Here is a 20,189-nt window from a genome sequence, read left to right as displayed (position 1 = left end):
AGCATCAATTCCCCTCAGGGCATCAACAAGGACCTCAGGAAAAGGTGCAGCTGCCACCTACTAGAGACAAGCACACTGAGCTGAGATTCAAAGCCCTCTCCTCCCAAGAGAAGAGCTTGTTTGTTGGAGGCTCTTCTGGGCGATACCTGGTGCCACAGCTCCAGCTCAGCCCATCTCTGGAGCTGAGGTGGAGCTTAGCAAGTTTCATGGTTCTCCACCACTTCCTCTGGCTGAGGACCTTCTCAGCTGGTGGTTTCTGCTCCACCTTCCAAGTTGAGCAAGTGATACTTCTGCATTCCTGCCACCAGTGTCTCTGCAGAAAGAGTCTTCTCTACTGTTTTATATTATATTGTATAAAATTACGATTTTTGGCTGATCTCTTAGATGTTGTTGACTAAGAGCAGGTTTTTCTTTAATAACATAGAAAGATTCGATGAGAAGAGCAAATGTATTATTTTATGAGCTACTTCCACTACTATTATATACACATACTTCCATATTGTCTTAGATTGCAAGCTGCATTTATTGCATCGTTCATAGAAAGTCATATTTGTGAGGAGAAAAACTCAGATAAGGTCATTTTCTTTAATGACCATTACAAAAGAAGGAGGCGATGAACAAACAGATTTATATAAAAATGTGTAAAAACTTATGGATGGAAACCTTTTTAAAATGGTTGCATTGTGTAGAATCGGTGTAGAATCAACTTGTTGACTTCTGATTTGGACTCCAATGGAAGTGAGGTGCAACAATTGTGGATGCTGAAAGCTTCAGATCTTCATGAAGGTTTCTGTGGTTGGACTGACCTGCTGCCCCTTTAAGAGGGAGGCAGGTTTGGGCTTCTGGCTGGAATGAAGCCACCTCAGATGAGAATGACTGCAGGCTTTCGCTACCAAGGTTTAACAGGGTGCTCACTTCACACTTGGGCTTTTCTCTTTTTTGGGATGGTTTTCTCAGTAGAGAAGGGGCATGGCACACTGCAGCAGCTTTCTTTTTGGGTTTTCTAGTTTTCCTTCTAATCTTTAAAAGACAGGAAGAACCATTTTTGATTGGTCTGAATGTTTGGGCGGTTTTGTGGCCAGCCTAAAATAAAACAAGACAAATCTCCAACTGATACTTCCTTTCTAGTCATTGATGACCATCCTCACATGGGACAGATTTCCACAACCAATTTAATACTGCAAATCTGTCCTGTGTGGTCTTTTTTTTTGAGAACTGTAACACGACGTTTATAACAAAGATCAAACATGGAAACAGTTATTGTCTAACTAGTTACACCTGGGAAAGTACTGGATCATCTCTGACTGACCTGAGAGTCTCCAGCTCACAGAGAGGATCCTGGAGAGCACCACAGAGCAGCTTCACTCCTGGATCCTGCAGCTGGTTCCAACTCAGGTCCAGAACCCTCAGATGGGAGGGATTGGACCTCAGCGCTGAGGCCAGAGAGTCACAGCTGATCTCTGATAAACTGCAGTCACTCAGTCTGGATAAGGAATCATGGCAGAAATTATCTGTTATTGTAGGAAAAGTCATATTACACTTGCTCAAAATCATAATTTCATTTTATTTCATTATTTAATCAGGGCCCTTGGAGTCAGGAGAGCTCTGGCCTGCCACTGATAAACTGGGATATTACAGCAACATCATAGTTAAAAAGTATCTATAAAATTGACTTTCAATGGCTCATTTCAATTCATACTAAACTTCTCTTCTCCAAAAGTCAATGGAGTTTATCTTGAAGCCTTTCATTGTTTAGATTAGATTAGATTCAACTTTATTGTCATTACACATGTCACAAGTACAAGGCAACGAAATGCAGTTAGCATCTAACCAGAAGTGCTTAAGTAGCAAATAAAACTGTGATGGGTATATACAATATATACACACAATGATATATGTTTATGATATCAATCTATATGTTTGTATTTACAGAGTTCACAGATATGTAAAAGATATATAAAAGTCTTTGCAACCAAGATAAATATATATACAGGCTGTAACTATGGTGCTGAATTTCCTACAGGATCAATAGAGGTTATTTATGCAGTTTTTAACTATGTGTATGTTTTAACTATACAATAATGATAAAGTGTTGTAAAAATGTGCAAAGTATGGAAAGCAGTGCAAATAACAGATGTAAATAGTGCAAATAACAGATGTAAATAGTGCAAATAACAGATGTAAATAGTGCAAATAGCGTGAATGTACAATCAGTCAGTCCAGATGGGGTTATTGTGCCTGAAGGGAGGTAAAGTGAGAGGGGTAGGAGTTCAGCAGGGAGACAGCGGTGAGGAAGAAGGTGTTTCTGAACCTGCTGGTTTTTGTCCGGAGGCTCCTGTAGCGCCTCCCAGAGGGCATGAGGGTGAACAGTCCATGCGCTGGGTGACAGGAGTCTTTCGTGACCTTCTTGGCCCTCCTGTGACAGCGCCTCCTGTATATGTCCTCGATGGAAGGAAGAGAAGCTCCAGCTATTCGCTGGGCGGTCTTCACCACCTTCTGCAATGCCTTCCGGTCTGAGGCAGAGCAGTTCCCATACCAGACCGTAACGCAGCTGGTAAAGATGCTCTCGATGGTGCAGCGATAGAAGTTCACCAGGATGTCTGAAGAGAGGTGGTGTTTCTTCAGAGTCCTCAGGAAGAAGAGACGCTGGTGAGCCTTCTTCACCAAACTGGAGCAGTTAGTCGTCCAGGTGAGGTCCTGTGAGAGGTGGATCCCCAGGAATTTGAAGCTGGACACACGCTCCCCCGCTGCTCCGTTGATGTGGATGGGTGGGTGGATGTCCGTCTTCCTCCTGGAGTCCAGGACGAGTTCTTTAGTTTTATTGGTGTTGAGCAGCAGGTTGTTGTTGTGGCACCACGTAGCCAAGCGGTCCACCTCCTCCCTGTAAGCTGACTCATCGTTATCCTTGATGAGGCCAATCACCGTGGTGTCATCTGCGAACTTGATGATGGTGTTGGAACCATGTAGAGCTCTGCAGTCGTGGGTGAAAAGGGAGTAGAGGAATGGGCTCATCACACAGCCTTGTGGTACTCCGGTGTTTACAGTGAGGGTAGGGGAGCAGTGATGATCTAGCCGCACATGTTGTGGTCTATTGGTCAGAAAGTCCAATAACCAGTTGCAGATGGAGATGCTGATGCCCAGGTCCCTGAGTTTGGTTATCAGCTTGGAGGGGATGACAGTGTTAAATGCTGAACTGAAGTCTATGAACAGCATTCGGGCGTATGTGTCTTTATTGTCCAGGTGTGAGAGGACAGAGTGCAGTGCTGTGGAGACTGCATCTTCTGTGCTCCTGTTCTTACGATAGGCGTACTGATGGGGGTCCAGGGTTGGGGGGAGACAGGATTTGAGTTGTGCCAAGACCAGCTGCTCTAAGCACTTTGTTATGATAGGAGTGAGTGCTACTGGACGATAGTCATTGAGACAAGCTGGGGTGGAATGTTTTGGTACTGGCACGATGGAGGTGGATTCGAAGCAGGTCGGCACAACTGCATGAGCCAGGGATAGATTGAATAAGTCCGTCAGGACCCCTGCTAACTCCGCAGCACAAGTTCTGAGCACGCATCCAGGGATGCCATCGGGGCCCGCAGCTTTGCGTGGATTGATCCTGCTCAGTTCCGCTCTGACATCAGTGGTAGAGAAAGTTAAGGGTTGGTGGCCAGCAGTCAGCTCTACCTTGCTCGCTTGTTCATGGTTGTCCTTCTCAAACCGAGCATAGAAGTTGTTTAGCTCATTGAGGAAGGAGATGTCAGTTGAGGGGGGAGAGGGGTTGATGGGCTTGTAGTTGCTGATGACCTGAATGCCCTGCCACATAGATCGGGGGTTGGAGTTGGAGAAGTGCCCTTCTACCTTCAGCTTGTAGTCGTGTTTGGCTTTCTTAATACCCCGCTTCAGGTTAGCTCTGGCTGTGCTGTAGGTTTGTGCATCCCCCGATCGGAATGTGATGTTACGGGCCTTCAGCAGGAGACGGACATCCCTATTCTTCCAGGGCTTCTGATTAGGGTACATGGTGATCTGTTTCTGGGTGGTGACACTGTCTATGGAGTTGGAGATGTAGTCCAGTACAGATGAGGCCTAGCATTCGATGTCAATGTGAGAGTCACAGGTTGCCTTAGTGGCAAATGTATTCCAGTCTGTGTGTTTGAACCGGTCCTGCAGCTCGGAGTCTGTCCCCTCCGGCCACACCTTTATTGTCCTCACTGTGGGTTCCACCCGTTGTGGTGAATACTTTGGGGAGAGAATGAGAGAGAGGTGGTCTGACGGTCCAATGTGGGGGAGGGGTGTAGCTTTGTAAGCTCCACCTATGTTGGAATAAACATGGTCCAATGTTCTGTCTCCTCTAGTGTGGCAAGAGACATGTTGATAAAATCTGGGGAGGACTGTCTTCAAATTTGCGTGGTTGAAGTCCCCCGCAACAATAAAAGTTTAGTTGTTATGTCGAAGATAAAAGAAAGCTGACCTGAGAGTCTCCAGCTCACAGAGAGGATCCTGCAGAAAACCACGGAGAAACTTCACTCCTGGATCCTTCAGCTCGGTCTCAACCAGGTCCAGAACCCTCAGATGGGAGGGATTGGACCTCAGCGCCGAGGCCAGAGAGCCACAGCTGATCTCTGATAACCTGCAGCGCCTCAGCCTGGAAAAGGAATAAATGGGGCAAATAAAAACACATTTCTAAATATGAAAATGAAGAGAAAAGCAGAAAATGTAAAGAAATTTAGAAAAGACCAACAGAGGCCTCCTGACCTGAGCGTCTCCAGTCTGCAGTTTGGATGCATCATTGCAGAAGACAGTAACTTTACTCCAGCATCTGCCAGGTTTTGGTTCCAGCTTAGGCTCAGCTCCCGTAGATGAGAAGGGTTTGACGTCATTGCTGAGGCCACAACTTCCCAATGACTCGTTGAAAGAACATCACCAGGCAGTCTGTTGTGTATGAAACAAAAATAGTGAGTCAAACTTTGGGATTTCTAATCAACTTATTTGAGAATCTACCTCAACACAAATGTAGCTCATTTCCTGGAAAAGCTAAATTCAACACCGTAGAGCAACAGTTTAAACGACCATCAGATCTGAAATGCAACTGAATTATTCTTAACATTTGTCTTATTTTAGAACAGCTCATAATTACTCAATATTTAAAATGATTATAGCAAATGGTTTAAAGAAACGTGCATCTTTTTATCTGTCTATCGGCTCTTTGGATATTTTGCATTTCATCCAATTTGTACGATGGTGCGTCAAGTCTTAATTCAGCGATCCGATCGATGACATCAGAGTCTCTGGTTGCATCGATTGCCCTCAGCTTCTGTTCTATCTGCCTGTTTCCCTTCAAATCATTTTCACTGCACCTTTTGTTGCTAGTGATGAAGTTGCCACCTAACGGGTGTGGAAAGGCTCAAACAACTTTGTGGGTCACATAAAGGCTCCAAACGGAACCGCCACAAAGACCTAAAACACCCATTTAAACCAACGAGGCCGGCTGTTTTTACGTTGAACAAATGAAGCAAAATAGTCACGTGTCATTAGTTAAAATGTGTTTTTCTATCGTTTGAATACGATGTATACAAACAAACAAAAGTGATTTAATGACATGACAGTAATTTCATGATAGTAAGTTAACTTGTGGCTCCTATTATTCCTGCCTTATGCTGGTTTGTCTGGATTGACCTTTGAACTTATATCCAGCCAGTGTTGAACATTTCTGGATGAATTGTTGTTTTTTTAATTTATGGACGCTGCAATGGAAATAAAGAATTGAAGGAATGACCACTGGAGGGGGTATTGCTACCTGACATGATCCACTCGCTTGATTTAAACGCCGATGTCCGGCCCCAGAAATCTGTACTTACTCGGCCTTCCTGCAGTTCCTCACAGCTGGAATCAGGCGACGTCGTCCGTCCTCTGAGGTGTTGTACTGCTGCAGGTCCAGCTCATCCAGAACCTCCTCTGACATCTGCAGCAGGTAGGCCAGAGCTGAACAGTGGATCTCTGACAGTTTCCTCTCTGATTTCTTCTCTGACTTCAGGAACTCTTGGATCTCCTGATGGACTGACTGATCCTTCATCTCCATCAGACAGTGGAAGATGTTGATGCTTCTGTCTGGGGAGAATTCATCACTGTTCTCCTTCTTCAGGTTGTTGAGGACCTTCTGGATGGTTTCTGGATGGTTCTCCATCTGATCCAACAGTCCACCCAAGATCCTCTGATTGGACTCCAGAGAGAGACCATGAAGGAAGCGAACAAACAAGTCCAGGTGGCCATTTTCACTTTTGAGAGATTTCATTAGTGCTCTCCTGAGGAAGTCATCAAGAGATGTGACTGGATCGTTATTTGTGTACAACCCAGCAAACCCGGAAAAGCGGATTGGTTCAGAATATTTTAGGAACAACCGCTGTGTCTTTCCTGGTGTAACAGTGGAACATGTAGACGGCAGCCAGAAACTCCTGAATGCTCAGATGAACAAAGCAGTAGACTGATTTCTGGAAGATCACACTCTCTCTCTTGAAGATCTCTGTACAAACTCCTGAGTACACCGACACCTCGGAGACGTCCAGTCCACATCGCTCCAGGTCTTCAGAGTAGAACATGATGTTTCCTTTCTCCAGATGTTCAAACGCCAGCCGACCCAACTTCAGAAGGAGTTCTTTATCAGCCTCAGTCAGTTCCTCTGGTCTCTGCTTTCCTCCATACTTCTGCTTCTTCCTCTTCATCTGAACCCTCAGGAAGTGTGAGTAGAGGTCAGTCAGGGTTTTGGGCAGCTCTCCTCTCTGGTCTCTGGTCATCATGTCCTCCAGAACTATAGCAGTGATCCAGCAGAAAACTGGGATCAGACACATGATGTGGAGGCTCCTGGAGGCCTTGATGTGTGAGATGATTCTCTTGGACAGATCTTTCTTGAACAGAAGTTTCCAGACAGTCAGATCTTCTGCTCTGATCTTCTGTAATGTTGGATGGAAAACATGAAGCAGTGAGAGAAGACTGTGCTGCTCATCTCTGATCAAGTTCAGCTCCCTGCATGAGAGCGGAAGCACCAGACTGATGTCTTGGTTCTCCAAACCTTCTGCCCAGTCCAGACTGAACTTCTGCACTGAGAAGGTTTTTCCAACGCCGGCGACACCGTTGGTCAGAACCACTCTGATGTGTCTCTGTTGCTCAGATAAGACTTTGAAGATGTCCTGGCACTTGATTGGAGTGTCCTGGATGTTCTTCTTGGAGGTTCTCTCAAGCTGTCTCACCTCATGTTGTGTGTCCACCTCCTCACTTTGTCCCTCAGTGATGTAGAGCTCAGTGTAGATCTTGTTCAGCAGGGTTCCACTTCCTGCTTCATGAGTTCCTTCAGTCACATGTTCACATCTTCTCTTCAGACTCATCTTATGACCTTCTATCACCTCCTGCAGTTCACCACCCTCTAAAACAAACAATCTTTTAAATCCTTTTACAATTGTCATCTACAGCAGTAACACAGATGTCCTCAACTGGAAAATATTCTGTCATGTTTGAATGATAGAAGCAACAGTCGGGTAATGACCCATCTCACTGTCAGTTTGAAATGTTATGTCTTCTTATGTACACCTATTCTTTTATTTCATTGGGTTTCAATGTAATTTAGTCTATAACAACCATTTCCATGTCTTCCAAGAGTTTGCTTGGACTAAACAGCTGGTAAAAGCTGGATGATATTTAGAAAAACACATCAAACCTTCTCCAAACACATCATACTCAGCAGACCCATTGTCCTGTAAAGGTCACCTGCCTTCAACTCTTTAACACTTTCCACAACTAAATGACTAAATGTTGCTAAATACTGTCTAAGCATTTAGGAAGGTCTGAAGAGGGTCCAGGGGTTCCAGTGGAACCAAACAAGAGCTCTCTGGATCTTCTCTTGCACATTGTAAATACACAAGTTGTTCCTTTATTCCGACCCAAAAGTATCTTATAAATACAAATGTACGAGCTTACGTGAGACGCTGTGGTTCAGGTCGGTGGTCTGCAGTTCAGTTCTCCGTTTCTTTTCACCCTTGGGACAGGAGGAATCTCCAATGGAAGCAGACCGTTTATGATACCTGTCAAAAATGGGAATAGTGGTTATACATGTCTACTGGGCGTTAGCAACGCCTAAGAAAGGCTGCGTTCACTTCTACTTTCAGTTTGCTCTGACAGTTGAAGATTGAATGAACACTGAGCAAAAGATATAAAGTTATTTACGTTCTAACAAGCTCGTTTAGTTGGAGAAAAGTGTATTTGATCTAAGTGTTTAGTGGCTTTTCTTCATTGTGAATTTATGTTAAAAATAAAAGTGCCAAATCAGGAATATAAACTCATAGAATAGAACAAAAGTTCTCCATTTATGCTCCAAATACAGTCGTCTGGTCTCTGAAACTGATCATTAAATAGCACAGAGGTCACGCGTATTCAAAAGCTTATTTCAACCATTTAGAAATGACTGATATTGTTGTCTATGGGTTTATTAGAACCAGGAGCCTTATAAATAGACTTTTTAATGAATTTCCATGACGTGGTGGAACAGTGTGGCAGAACAAGCTGCACAGACCTGCCATGTCTTACCCATCCGTATCTAAATGGAGAGCTGGAGCACTCTGCAATGATGGATATTGTTGGGAAACTTTAAAATATATGCCTAGGAATTTTAGTGAGATGATGTTAACCCATGTAGGAGAAATGACCAGTTAAAAACAGAAGCAATTATCAGTTTTAAAAGATTTACCACACTAAAATTAACATGGTAGTTAATGGGAGCGAACACCTGACATGTTGGTGCACCGTTTCATTTTAAGGACCTGATGAATTTCATTTTTCACGATAGTGGAGGCTAATACCTACAAAATGATGTTTTGTATGGTCGTGAAATGTTCTAAGGCAGAGTTATGTGGTTCAGAAAACCTTACTTTAAAGGTGAGCCTTGAGGTCTGATACTGAAGTTTAAAGGGTGCCACACAAACACATCATCACGCTTTAGTTTTCTTACATTTCCTCTGAACTTCTGAAGTCTATTGGTCTATCTAAGGACCGGTCAGTCTTCAGGGACACCCTGCTGGGCACTGTGGACTCTGCTCTGTCCTCGTCCATCCTGAGGAAACATCAGAAATAGTGATGAGACTGTGATGAAGGTAAATAATCTGTAGAGGTTGGAGTTAAATAATCCCAATTCACTGCATTTTTGTCAAACAGGAACATTTCTAATCCATTCTGGATAACAACTGAATCAATAAATCAATGATGTCTCTGTATAATTTTCATGTTTTCAGAGTTTAAGCTGCTTTTTTAACTGTTCCCTGCAGTGAGAAAAGAACTGGCACCTTTTCCAGCCCCTCATCCTGCAGCACTGAATGTGCTCTAAAGTTCTTTCCAGAGCAAACGTCTCTGCACTTGCAGCAACATGTTGTAGTCATGGATCCGTGAGGAGAACCGGATACAGGAAACGCCCCCACTTTGATCCCAAAACCCAACTGGTGGCCAACGGTGGTCCGGCAACGACGGGGACGCTGGTCCATCGGGCCCACAACACTGGTTTTCCACAGGCCAACATGGTGAAAGGACTGTCTTCAGCTCAGCCACTAAATTATCTGGTGCTACATAAACATACTAGTCAGGACTTTTTAACTTCCCTCATTTGTTCCCCTCTTCAATTATTTCTATGATCCAAGTCCTCAAAGATCACTGCTCTATTTAAAATAGATGAAAGAAATGACACCCACTCCTGCATTTCTTTCACAGTGGTTCCACAACATAGAACAATAAACCACTGTGAGAAGACGTGCAACATGAACCAAAATCCTGTTGGTGTCCTGTGATCCTGTGTGGATTTAGTTATTTAGTTTATTGTCTTAAATTGGTACGGCTGAGAGATGCTAACTTGCACACGATTAGATGTTGTTTGACAGGTAATACCAAAATATCCAGCTGTGACCTGGACTGTTGAACAGCTCTAATGACTCTAAGAGCTTTTCACCTGTCACAAAAAAGTTGTAAAATGTTGTTAATACCTGTTAAGACTCTCTAACAACGGTAACAGCATAATACTGACTTTACACTCACCTTGTCGCTCTTCCTGCTTCGTCTGAACAGAATACTTTCACTTTTAAAACCTAATCAGCAGCTTTATGGCGTATATATTACTACCATAAAAGCATTCTGGGAGGGTTTAAAGTTCAAAGTTCTTTTAGGATCAGTAGCAAAGAGCAGAAAAATAAACTAAACTTCACTTAGAAAGACTATTCAACTATAACTAAAGCCAGACTATAAGAAAGTTAAATAAGACCTCTTCATTTATAATGTATAACGATGTTTTGTGCTAAAACTAAATATGAAGTCTAGTTGAATTTTCTTAAGCCAAGAATTCTTCAGCTCTATGCAGCTCTTCAATAGTCACAAAAATGTTTTCAAATCTTGATTTTATCTCCAAACACAACTGTCAATTCTTTTCAATAATGCTCTTCGTTTCCACTCACCTTGTCGGTCTTCAGTCTTCCTGCTCAGTCTGAACAGAATACTTTTACCTTTCCTTTTTCCTCTGTTAATGAACAACTTTATGGCTGTTGATTAATATTCCACTACTATAAAAGCATTCTGGGAGGGTTCAAGATGAAAAGTTGTTTTGCTATTTTAATGCCATAAATATGTTTTTGCATTTAAATTAAAACTGACTAACTTATTTAAATAAATAAGATTTATGATGCTTGACAGATTTGAAAGACTTGTAAAAGCAACATATTTCTGCAGCCCTGGAGTCCAGGAGGAGCAGCAGAGGTCAGAATGTGTCGGAGCGCGTTTAACTATTGTCTGCAGTTCCACGCGTGTCCACCGGGTGGCGGTAAAGCACCACATGATATTTCTCCTTTTTGGAACTTCTTCAGCTGCGTTGAGCTTTAAATCTTCACCTGTCGCTCCCTTTAAGCCCTAAACTCTGTGGTTCTGTGTGTAGTTTGTTGATTTGAATTTTTTTGATGAATTCTGATGACGACTGAAACTGTCAATGACCAATAGAAAGTTCGTCCATTGTTCTACTGCGTCACACATTTTCATTATTTATTGTCATTTTAGGGTCTAAACTGGGCCAGTTCTGTGAGCTGTTTTGCTTTTTCTGTGGACCAGATGTTCCAGGCAGGTTCCATCATCGGACACAGACGGAGACAGGTCACGTGACAACAGTCAGCCTTTAGTTCTTTACTAAAGGAGGATCTGGTTTATATACAGACACGTATCTACAAAATACTAAAAAGTCTATGAACCCAAAGTACTAAAAAGTCTACATCCACGCACACGCGTGTATTAAGTGTTTATACACACGTGTGCGCGTACGTGCACACTGTATATTCATCTAATAACTGTTAGTTTCTAAAACACCAAAGTAGAGTCACTGAGGCACGGCTTCACCTCCTTTACACCGAGGTTTCCCTGAGCAGGTGTGATGAACTGTTGCAGGAGGAAAAGCATGGAACATGTTAATAACCGGACACAACAACACTCAGGTTTATTGTCTGACGGCATCAGTGTCTCTGGGTGCATCTGTCTGAGGAGCATTGTGAAACCAGGAGCAGTGTAAATGAGGGGGGGGGGGGGGGGGGGGGGGGGGGGACAGTGAGTGGATGCTGCATTCATCAAACACACAATAGTCAGAAGAGAAGAAGGAAGAACAGAAGCCCGTGTTCCTCAGTGTTGGTGTGGAGACGCCTGTTTGGAGGAGCAGGAAGCAGGCTGGACTCTTCCAGCTGGCTTTAATGCCACTTCTCTTCTGAGAACCTCCCAGCAGCTTTCTCTCCACCATCTTTTTACGCTGAAGCTTTTTGATCATTTCAGGTCAGATGTTCTTGGACTGAGGTTAAACATGTTTGTTCTTGTGCTCGGAGCGAACCGACGATCCTCTAAAGTCAGGCATCCTAAAGGTGGATGTTTTCTGAGGCCTGGAGGCTTTAAAGTGGCGCTTTTACCCACTTGTCCTCGTTCTGTTGGAAACTTGATCCAAAATCCTTTTCTGGAGCTTCATGTTCTGCTTTTTTGAAGGAATGAAATGGTTTCATCAGCGCTGCCGGGGGCTGAGCAGGCTTCATAAATCTGAAGCTCTGAGATCCTTTAAAGATCTCCTGGAATCAGCAGATGGGGGTTTGATCCAAAACTGTAAGAATCAGTCAAGCTATCAAATCTTGACTCAGTCCAAGCGTGAACCAGTCCATCCAGAGCTGATTATGGCTCAGCCAGGAGGAAAGCACGGCCTGGGGGGGTTCATATGGAGCAGGCACACTCTGGCTCTATTGCTACTGAAAACAGCCCTTCAGCACAGCAGCCTGGAATACAGTTCTGGAGAACACCTGTTCCCAACAGAACCTGTTTAAAACGGGACCAGTAAAGATGCCCGGCGTGACCACGACCACGACCACGGGGAGAGGGGGGGCAGAGACAGGCGGTAACGCCGCTGCCCACCGATTCACCTGGAAACAACAGAAACCCCAGCAGCTTGGACCCAATATGGCAGCGTGTTCCTCAGAAACGCTCCTCAAACTCTCCACACAGCTTCATTGCTAAACAGGATTTGGGTTTTTTTGTCCGTGCTAAATGGAAAGTGTTTGTCCTTTGGTGGTCCAACAGGACCACGATTTGGATGGATGGATGATTTGACGTTATTGATAATAAAAACAGCTGAAAATGGAAGCGGAGATGTTTCAGAGCACCAGAGTTCAGAAAGAGTTTCTAATCACACACCGCCTTTATCTTTCAAAATATGGTTTCAACCCCTTTAACATGATCAAATAGTCATAACAATGAACAAGTATCACTTGTCCTGTTATTTATACTTGAATTCGTTATGTTTAATACATTTCCGTGTGTGTACAACCACCTCCTCAGCAACGATGCCCAATTCAACGTGGCCTACTACTGCAACGTTCTGGTGGATTCAACAGGTCTCTGCTACTGGTTACCACCCGCCATCTTCAGATCGTCCTGCTTCATCAGCGTCAAATATTTCCCCTTTGACTGGCAGGACTGCACGCTCAAATTCACGTATGCACGGGCAGGATTTTTCATTGTTGTTTGAAACGCAGACAAACGCTGACATGATGTTTTAAACTGAGCTGAGTCAAGATTTTATAGACTCTAAACACATATGAGAGGAGAAAAAGGTGCAAAAATAAAATGCACGGTGCAGCTAAACTCTCCCAGTAGGAAAAAAGGCTTTTTAAATTCTGAACTGCATTTCCCATGTTGCCTTGCAGCTCTCTAACGTACAATGCCAAAGAGATCAGGTTGCTCCTGAAGGAAGACATAGTCATTGAAACCAAGTGTACGGTTGAATGGATCATGATTGATCCTGCAAGCTTTACAGGTAACCAAGTAAAGATTCATTTCCATTTATTTTTATTTTTTACTGCATACAGTCCTGGAGCTTGTGGGGGACTTTCAGTGTACTGGATGCTGTTGATACATGCAGAGAAGTTGTTTTCCCCAGAGCCTGAGCCTTCAGACTGGCTGCAGCTCCAACCAGACTGACAGTCATAACTTCATCACTTGTGTCTGAACTCTGGCTTTGACCAACAGAGAATGGTGAGTGGGAGATCATCCACCGACCCGCCAAGAGAAACACCTACAAACACATTCCCATGGAGAGCAACAAGCATCAGGACATCACCTTCTACCTGGTCATCAGACGCAAACCTCTCTTCTACGTGGTCAACATCATCATCCCCTGCGTGCTCATCTCCTTCCTGGCCTCGCTGGTCTACTACCTGCCCGCAGACAGTCAGTGCAGAGTCACAGAACGTACTGAAGCCAGCGTCAGGCAGATGAACAGTCTGGGACCTTTTCAGAATCACAACTACATGAACTGAGTTAACCTTCAACAGCACCCAAAGAATCAGACATTATAGCTGAATATCACGTCAGCACGGGACAACACAGCTAATAAAGCAGCAAACATCGGTAGTGGGCGGAGCTGAGGGGCCGCCATTAATCGAGAAACATTAATTCGCTCCCCACCAGATTTTTGAATATATTTTAAAAAGGATAATAAAAATGTTTGTGTGCGTGTAGGTGGTGAGTAGATGACACTGTCCATCTCGGTGCTGCTCGCTCAGTCTGTCTTCCTACTCTTGACCTCTCAAAGGCTCCAGAAACATCCACGTCCGTTCCTCTTATTGTGAAGTAGGTAAACGCACCATTTACTCCACATCACTTTAACTCTGAATCAGATATATTCTGCTTCTCCAAACTATATATACATTAGGGCTGCAGAACCAGGTGACAACCGGCTGAGATTTAAAAAATGGAAAACATCTGAGTGTGTTTGTGTGTTGAAGATATTTGATGTTCATCATGGTGGTGGTGACGGTGGTGGTGCTGAACTGTGTGGTCGTCCTCAACCTCCACTTCAGGACGCCGAGCACGCACGTCATGTCTGAGTGGACCAAACAGGTCAGAATCAGAAGAAGGTTTATTGCCATTGTTCATGTAATACACAGTATTACACAAACTAGGAATTTGTCGTGGTGTGCCGCTGCGACATTCAACATAACATTAGACATCAACACCACACTAGAATAAGATAAATAAAATAAAATAAGACTTATATACAGTATTTACATAAATAGTGAGTGGTGAGAAATAGTGCAGGTCCATGAGGAGTAGTGTATTGTTTATGAGTCCGGCTGGCTGCTTTACATGGTGCTTAAGTGATAAGTCACTTGGTGTTCAGCAGCCTGATGGCAGAGGGGAAGAAGCTGTTAGTGTAGCGGGAGGTTCTGGTCCGAATGGACCGTAGTCTCCTGCCTGAGGGGAGGGGGGAAAACAGTCCGTGACCAGGGTGGGAAGGGTTGGCCGTGATCCGACCTGCACACCTCCGGGTCCTGGAGATATACAGGTCCTGGATGGATGGGAGCCTGCAGCCGATCACCTTCTCGGCAGCGCGCACGACGCGCTGCAGCCTCAGTCTGTCCCTGACGGTGGCACCAGCAAACCACACGGTGATGGAGGAGGTGAGGATGGACTCGATGATGGCCGTATAAAACTGCGCCAACATCCTGGGAGGCAGATTGAGCTTCCTCAGCTTCCGTAGGAAGAACATCCTTTGCTGGGCCTTCTTGATGAGGGAGCTGATGGTTGGCTCCCACTTAAGGTCCCGGGTGATGGTGGTGCCCAGGAAGCGGAAGGAGTCCGTGATGGTGACGGGGGAGTCCATAAGGGCAAGGGGGGGCAAAGGGGCTGTAACTTTCCTGAAGTCCACAATCATCTCCACACACATCCTGTTGTCCCTTTGTTGAACAGATGAACATCAGGATATATGAACATATGACTGAATAACATGAAAGAGGATATATGAACCTATGACTTAATAACATATGAAAGAGGATATATGAACATGTGACTGAATAACATGAAAGAGGATATATGAACATGTGACTTAATAACATATGAAGGAGGATACATGAACATCTGGTTTTTCGAGCGATTACCCCACATCATGTCCCGCCCTGCTGAGGCAGAGCCGTACTGGGATGGAGCGTTACCGCGGCGATCCAGCTCAGTGGGCTCCATTGCCTCGGCTGAGGAGTACGACAGTGTGAAGTCCCGCAGTGAGCTGATGTTTGAGAAACAGTCTGGGAGACACGGACTGGTGACCCGAGTCACACACGCTGCCAGGACGTTTCCAGAAACATTTAAACACATGAGATATAGAAGCATCAGTAGCTTCATTTGAGTTCTGAGCTTTGGTGTCTGTGTGGAGCTGTGAAACCACAAGAAGAGGGAGGAGCCATCAGCTGTACGCAGAGATCAAGCCGGCTGTGAATGGAGCCACTACATCATTAAACACATGCGCAACAAGAACGACTACAATGAGCTCAGAGGGTTCAAACAGAGTCCTCAACCCAAAGTCTGATTTAAAAAGATCAAAAGTGGCGTAAATGTCTGGTCCTGACAGGAGAAGGATAACTGGAGCGGCATCGCTCGTACAGTAGACCGACTCTGCCTCTTCCTGGTTACCCCGGTGATGACCTTTGGCACCGTAATCATCTTTCTGAGGGGAATCTGTAACCAACCTCCTCATCTGCCCTTCAAAGGAGCCCCGCATGACTCCAGAGAGGAGAACCCACGCCTGCTGTGATGCACACACACAGCCAGGGCTTTTTCCATCGCCATCGCTTCTCTGGGGGAAATGTTGCATTTCTTTATCTTAATAACAACAAATCTTTAGTTTGTTCTATAGGAGCTCCATATGTTTAGTGTCAAAGACTTCTTAGATTGTGTTCATTGCTGGCACATAAAGAAAAATGCTTTGATTTTACTAAAGTGACACAAACCCATCTCAACACTGTTTTTTATATCCTCTATATTATTGTGCGTAGTCTGTGTAACTGTTGTGCTTTATTTCTGCTGGCTTCTTTAATGGGATGTAAACCAGCCTGACATAATACCAGTTGAGTGCTTTATTTTATGTTGCCAAAGGTTTAAAAACAGCCTGACAGAATAAGAAATTGTGAAAATTTAGAGGATGAATTATACCTGGTGGTATCTGATCTTGAATGGCAAATTTTAGAGTATTTTATAGGGAAGTGAAATAATGTTTGGACCTCTTATCAGGCAAAGAGAAAGTTGTTAAGAACTGCTCTAAAAACACCACCTCAGGGGGACTATATCCAAATCTCTCCCTTTACTGATGGGACGTTGAAACGTCAATACGCGGATTCATACATTTAGAACTGGACGTTGCACCAGAACTGGAAGCGCGGACTGATACATTTTTAACAGCGGTCCTGCTTCAGTCCTCCGGGGCTTAATAACAAAATACGAAAAATACGAAAATTTTAATTTTGGAAACATTGTTGTCAGTTGTTCGACTTGCCGGCTTTCGCAAAATTGCCAAATATGCGCTAGCATGCATGTTTTAAGCTATCGTAGCGGTATGTTTTACCATGCCCGCGCCCTATAATCCGGAGCGCCTGATGTATGTGTTAAATACAGAAATAGCACCCGTAACTGAGGCTGCACCTTTTAATACGGTGCGCCCTTTGGTCGCGAACATACGGTATATAGAACATAGGGCACGTTTGGGCGTGATATCACTCCGCGTCTGCACAACGACCACAACCTCCTATCTTTAGTATTGCTGCGCCAACTGGTGGTCTTTTGGGTTGAGGATAACGGTGATCTATATGTAGCTATATGTAGCTATAGCGTCATTGGCCTCCACTCCAGCCACTCCTGGTAGTTCCTCAAAAACACTGAGTTTCTAGTGGATGCACAATCTGTGGAAGCCAACATAGAAACTTCTGAAGAGCCAAAGTTCTTGCAACAAAAATATAGTCCCCAATTAGGTTGTTTTGTTATCACACGACCCCGTCCCCATTATCTTAAGAGAATATAAAAGAATGAGTGGAGACAGAAGAGAGAATGAGACGTTTTTGGTGCGTGTCGCTCTTGATTTTGTGTTTATTTTTGCAGTAAACTTAAAGGAGGCCTTTTCACTTTATGTTTGATTCCATTTAAGCTGATATTCCATTCTTGACATCTTTAAATTTACAGTATTCATGGGAGATTTATTTGGTAATTTTGCTTCTTTTTATTTCCTATTTCCCACATTTATTCATAGTTTTTATTAGATTGCAATAAATCCTATAACATTGAACAGACTGACTAAAGTCAAATGACCTGTGGTTCCCACCGATAGCCGTCATTCTGATGGGTTTTTGCTGGCTGCAGCTGAAATATTCCAATGCTCCATGTCACAGAGACAGTAAATACTAAACCCTAAAGATTCTGAAGGCATGATGTAAAATAGTAACGTATAATACAGACATTTGAAGAGACAATTAAGAGAATGTTTCCATGCTTCTAAGAGTGGCCGAGGAGCCATTTAGAACTTTATAAAGATGCATTGTGTGATACTAGGAACTAATTTAACTTCAAGGCGAAGCTGCTTCTGCTTTGTCGACCATCGACTGATCTCCTGAAAGTCCACCAGCGCTTTTTAAAAACTGAATTCTTCATCTATGGAGGGAGTAGACGGCAGATGTTTCCACAGATGCTCTTCACCAGTGGTCAGTGAGTGATGCAGCAGATGAGCGGGAGTTGACTGGCTTCAACCAGCTACTGTCTCAATGTCTTCAGCCCATAGTGTGGATTCTCTACGACAGGGGTGGGGAACCTTTTTCATATCGAGGGCCATTTCAATTTTTATAAAGTCCTCCGAGGGCCATACTATTATGAACACATACCTAGGGATGCAAAAAAAAGACAAAAAAACTCTATAACCACTGTGTTACTAAGTCTCATGATTGCTGCATTTCAGTTTGAATTATTTATTTAGCACACATGCATATAAAATCACCAAAAAATAGAATAAAATGACAAACAAGTAAAATATGTTTTCATGATCATACAAAACAATAAAAAAAGAGGTGCAGAGTTGAGGCAAGAGACCCGTAAGGGCCTGTTCGAGGCCTCTACTCACAAAAACTGCAATACAACAAGATAATCAAGAAAATAAATGAAAAGAAAGAAAGATAAAGACAATAATAACAACAACAACAACTAGAAAGCACTCGGAGAGCGCAGACCTCCGCCAAGCGCAACAATTCCTGGCATATTATGATTTCCACCATAAATATTAGTCCCACATATACTTTGACTACATATTTAGATTCCTTGACCATAAAAACATACCGTTAGCCACTGGAATCATAACAATATATGTCTTAGTTCAATAGTTATTCACGAAAAAAAATTCACGTTTTGAAACAATTTTACTTTGTCCGGCGCGAGCGCCTCAGCGGCGGCTACGAGGCGCGTTCACGAACTCTTCTTCGGCGTGAGGTTTCAGCTTCGTGGCTATTAATTCACTCACCACAAAACTTGCACGCGTAATATTCTCTCTGTCGGTACATGGTCGTGTGAAAGCTGCTTGTTGAGCCTCCAAACGCCGGCGAAGAGCATTAATTTTATCCAAACTCATCTGTCCTTTCAACTCGCCGAGTTTAGCGTGTTTCGCTATGCATTTTTCGTCCGTGTCAATCAGTCCAGCCCACTACGTACATCACATGCTGTGTTCACTGACCCTGACCTTGACTCGGACATAACATAACCGTCTGTTTTATCTCAGAAAACGGGAAAATATTTCCTCTTGTTACGAAAGAAATTTCAGAATACGAAAGGCAAAAATACGCTACCGCTGCTACTCGCAGCTCGCGGAGTTTAGCGAACGGTCCCACTGTATAAGTGCACATATAAAATATAAAAATCTTATTGCGTTGCGGGCCGGTAGAAATGGTCTCGGAGGCCGTATATGGCCCGGAGGCAGGAGGTTCCCCACCCCTGCTCTACGAGATCAGACAGCAGCTTCACTCCTGAATCCTGCAGCTGGTTCCGACCCAGGTCCAGTTCTCTGAGATGGGAGGGATTGGACCTCAGCGCCGAGGCCAGAGAGCCACAGCTGATCTCTGATAACCTGCAGTAGTTTAATCTGAAAAATGCAGGATGAGGTTATACGGTGCAGGTCTGCATGTTATCTGCGTCAGTACTAAACCTACGTTAGTTCTTAGTTGGGTCAGACCTGAATTCATGATATTACAAGGAATTTTTTTAATGTGGTGCATCACAGCAGTGTTGAGAACAGCCTCACTTCACCATCTTAGCAGCTGGTATATAGGTAGAAACATGAAGACTGACCTGAGCCTCTCCAGTTTACAGTTTGGACTCTCCAGTCCAGAACAGAGCCGCTTCACTCCTGAATCCTGCAACGTGTTGGAGCTCAGGTCCAGAACCCTCAGATGGGAGAGGTTGGACTTCAGAGCTGAGGCCACAGAATCACAGCTGGTCTCTGATAAACTGCAGTCAATTAGTCTAAAATAACAATTATTTTGAGAGAAGACAAATAAAAATCAACATGTACCAGAGCAAAACACAGCTTACAAGCAACAAACCTCTGGTCCTGCACCGGCTTATCTGCCGTATGTTCCTATTTTGGGTTCTTTCAGGGCGGTTGGACAAGATCTACAGCGTATGTAAAGTGTGTGTGGGTCAAAATACCTTCCAAGTTTGTGAGACCACATTTCTCAATAGCACTCAACTCTTGTCAGGAGTTGGGACAAAGCGACCCACTCCTGATTGCTTGTGGGCGATGCTGCAGCGACCCTGCAATCCCTACACTCTCTGGTGAAACCAAATCAAAGGTTTTAGACACTGCTGGATGC

The 20,189-nt window shown here is 44.0% G+C and overlaps 1 long non-coding RNA gene and 1 pseudogene across 1 annotated transcript; one reads left to right on the top strand and one right to left on the bottom strand.

Annotated features, from left to right (window-relative positions):
* Positions 1 to 7,994: 7,994 nt before the first annotated feature.
* On the bottom strand, positions 7,995 to 10,487 carry LOC115248761 (uncharacterized). Its single transcript, XR_003887503.1, has 3 exons — positions 10,464 to 10,487; positions 8,981 to 9,082; positions 7,995 to 8,057 (listed from the first exon to the last, which is right to left on the bottom strand). It is a non-coding gene; the product is annotated as an uncharacterized lncRNA (long non-coding RNA).
* A 2,123-nt stretch (positions 10,488 to 12,610) lies between these two features.
* Positions 12,611 to 16,057, top strand: LOC115248759 (acetylcholine receptor subunit delta-like; annotated as a pseudogene).
* Positions 16,058 to 20,189: the final 4,132 nt, after the last annotated feature.

The sequence above is a fragment of the Takifugu rubripes genome, unplaced genomic scaffold (genome assembly GCF_901000725.2).
Source record: "Takifugu rubripes unplaced genomic scaffold, fTakRub1.2, whole genome shotgun sequence".
Classification (NCBI taxonomy): domain Eukaryota; kingdom Metazoa; phylum Chordata; class Actinopteri; order Tetraodontiformes; family Tetraodontidae; genus Takifugu; species Takifugu rubripes.
Note: the sequence above shows the minus strand (reverse complement) of the source record. Positions and strands in the feature narration are given on the sequence as shown.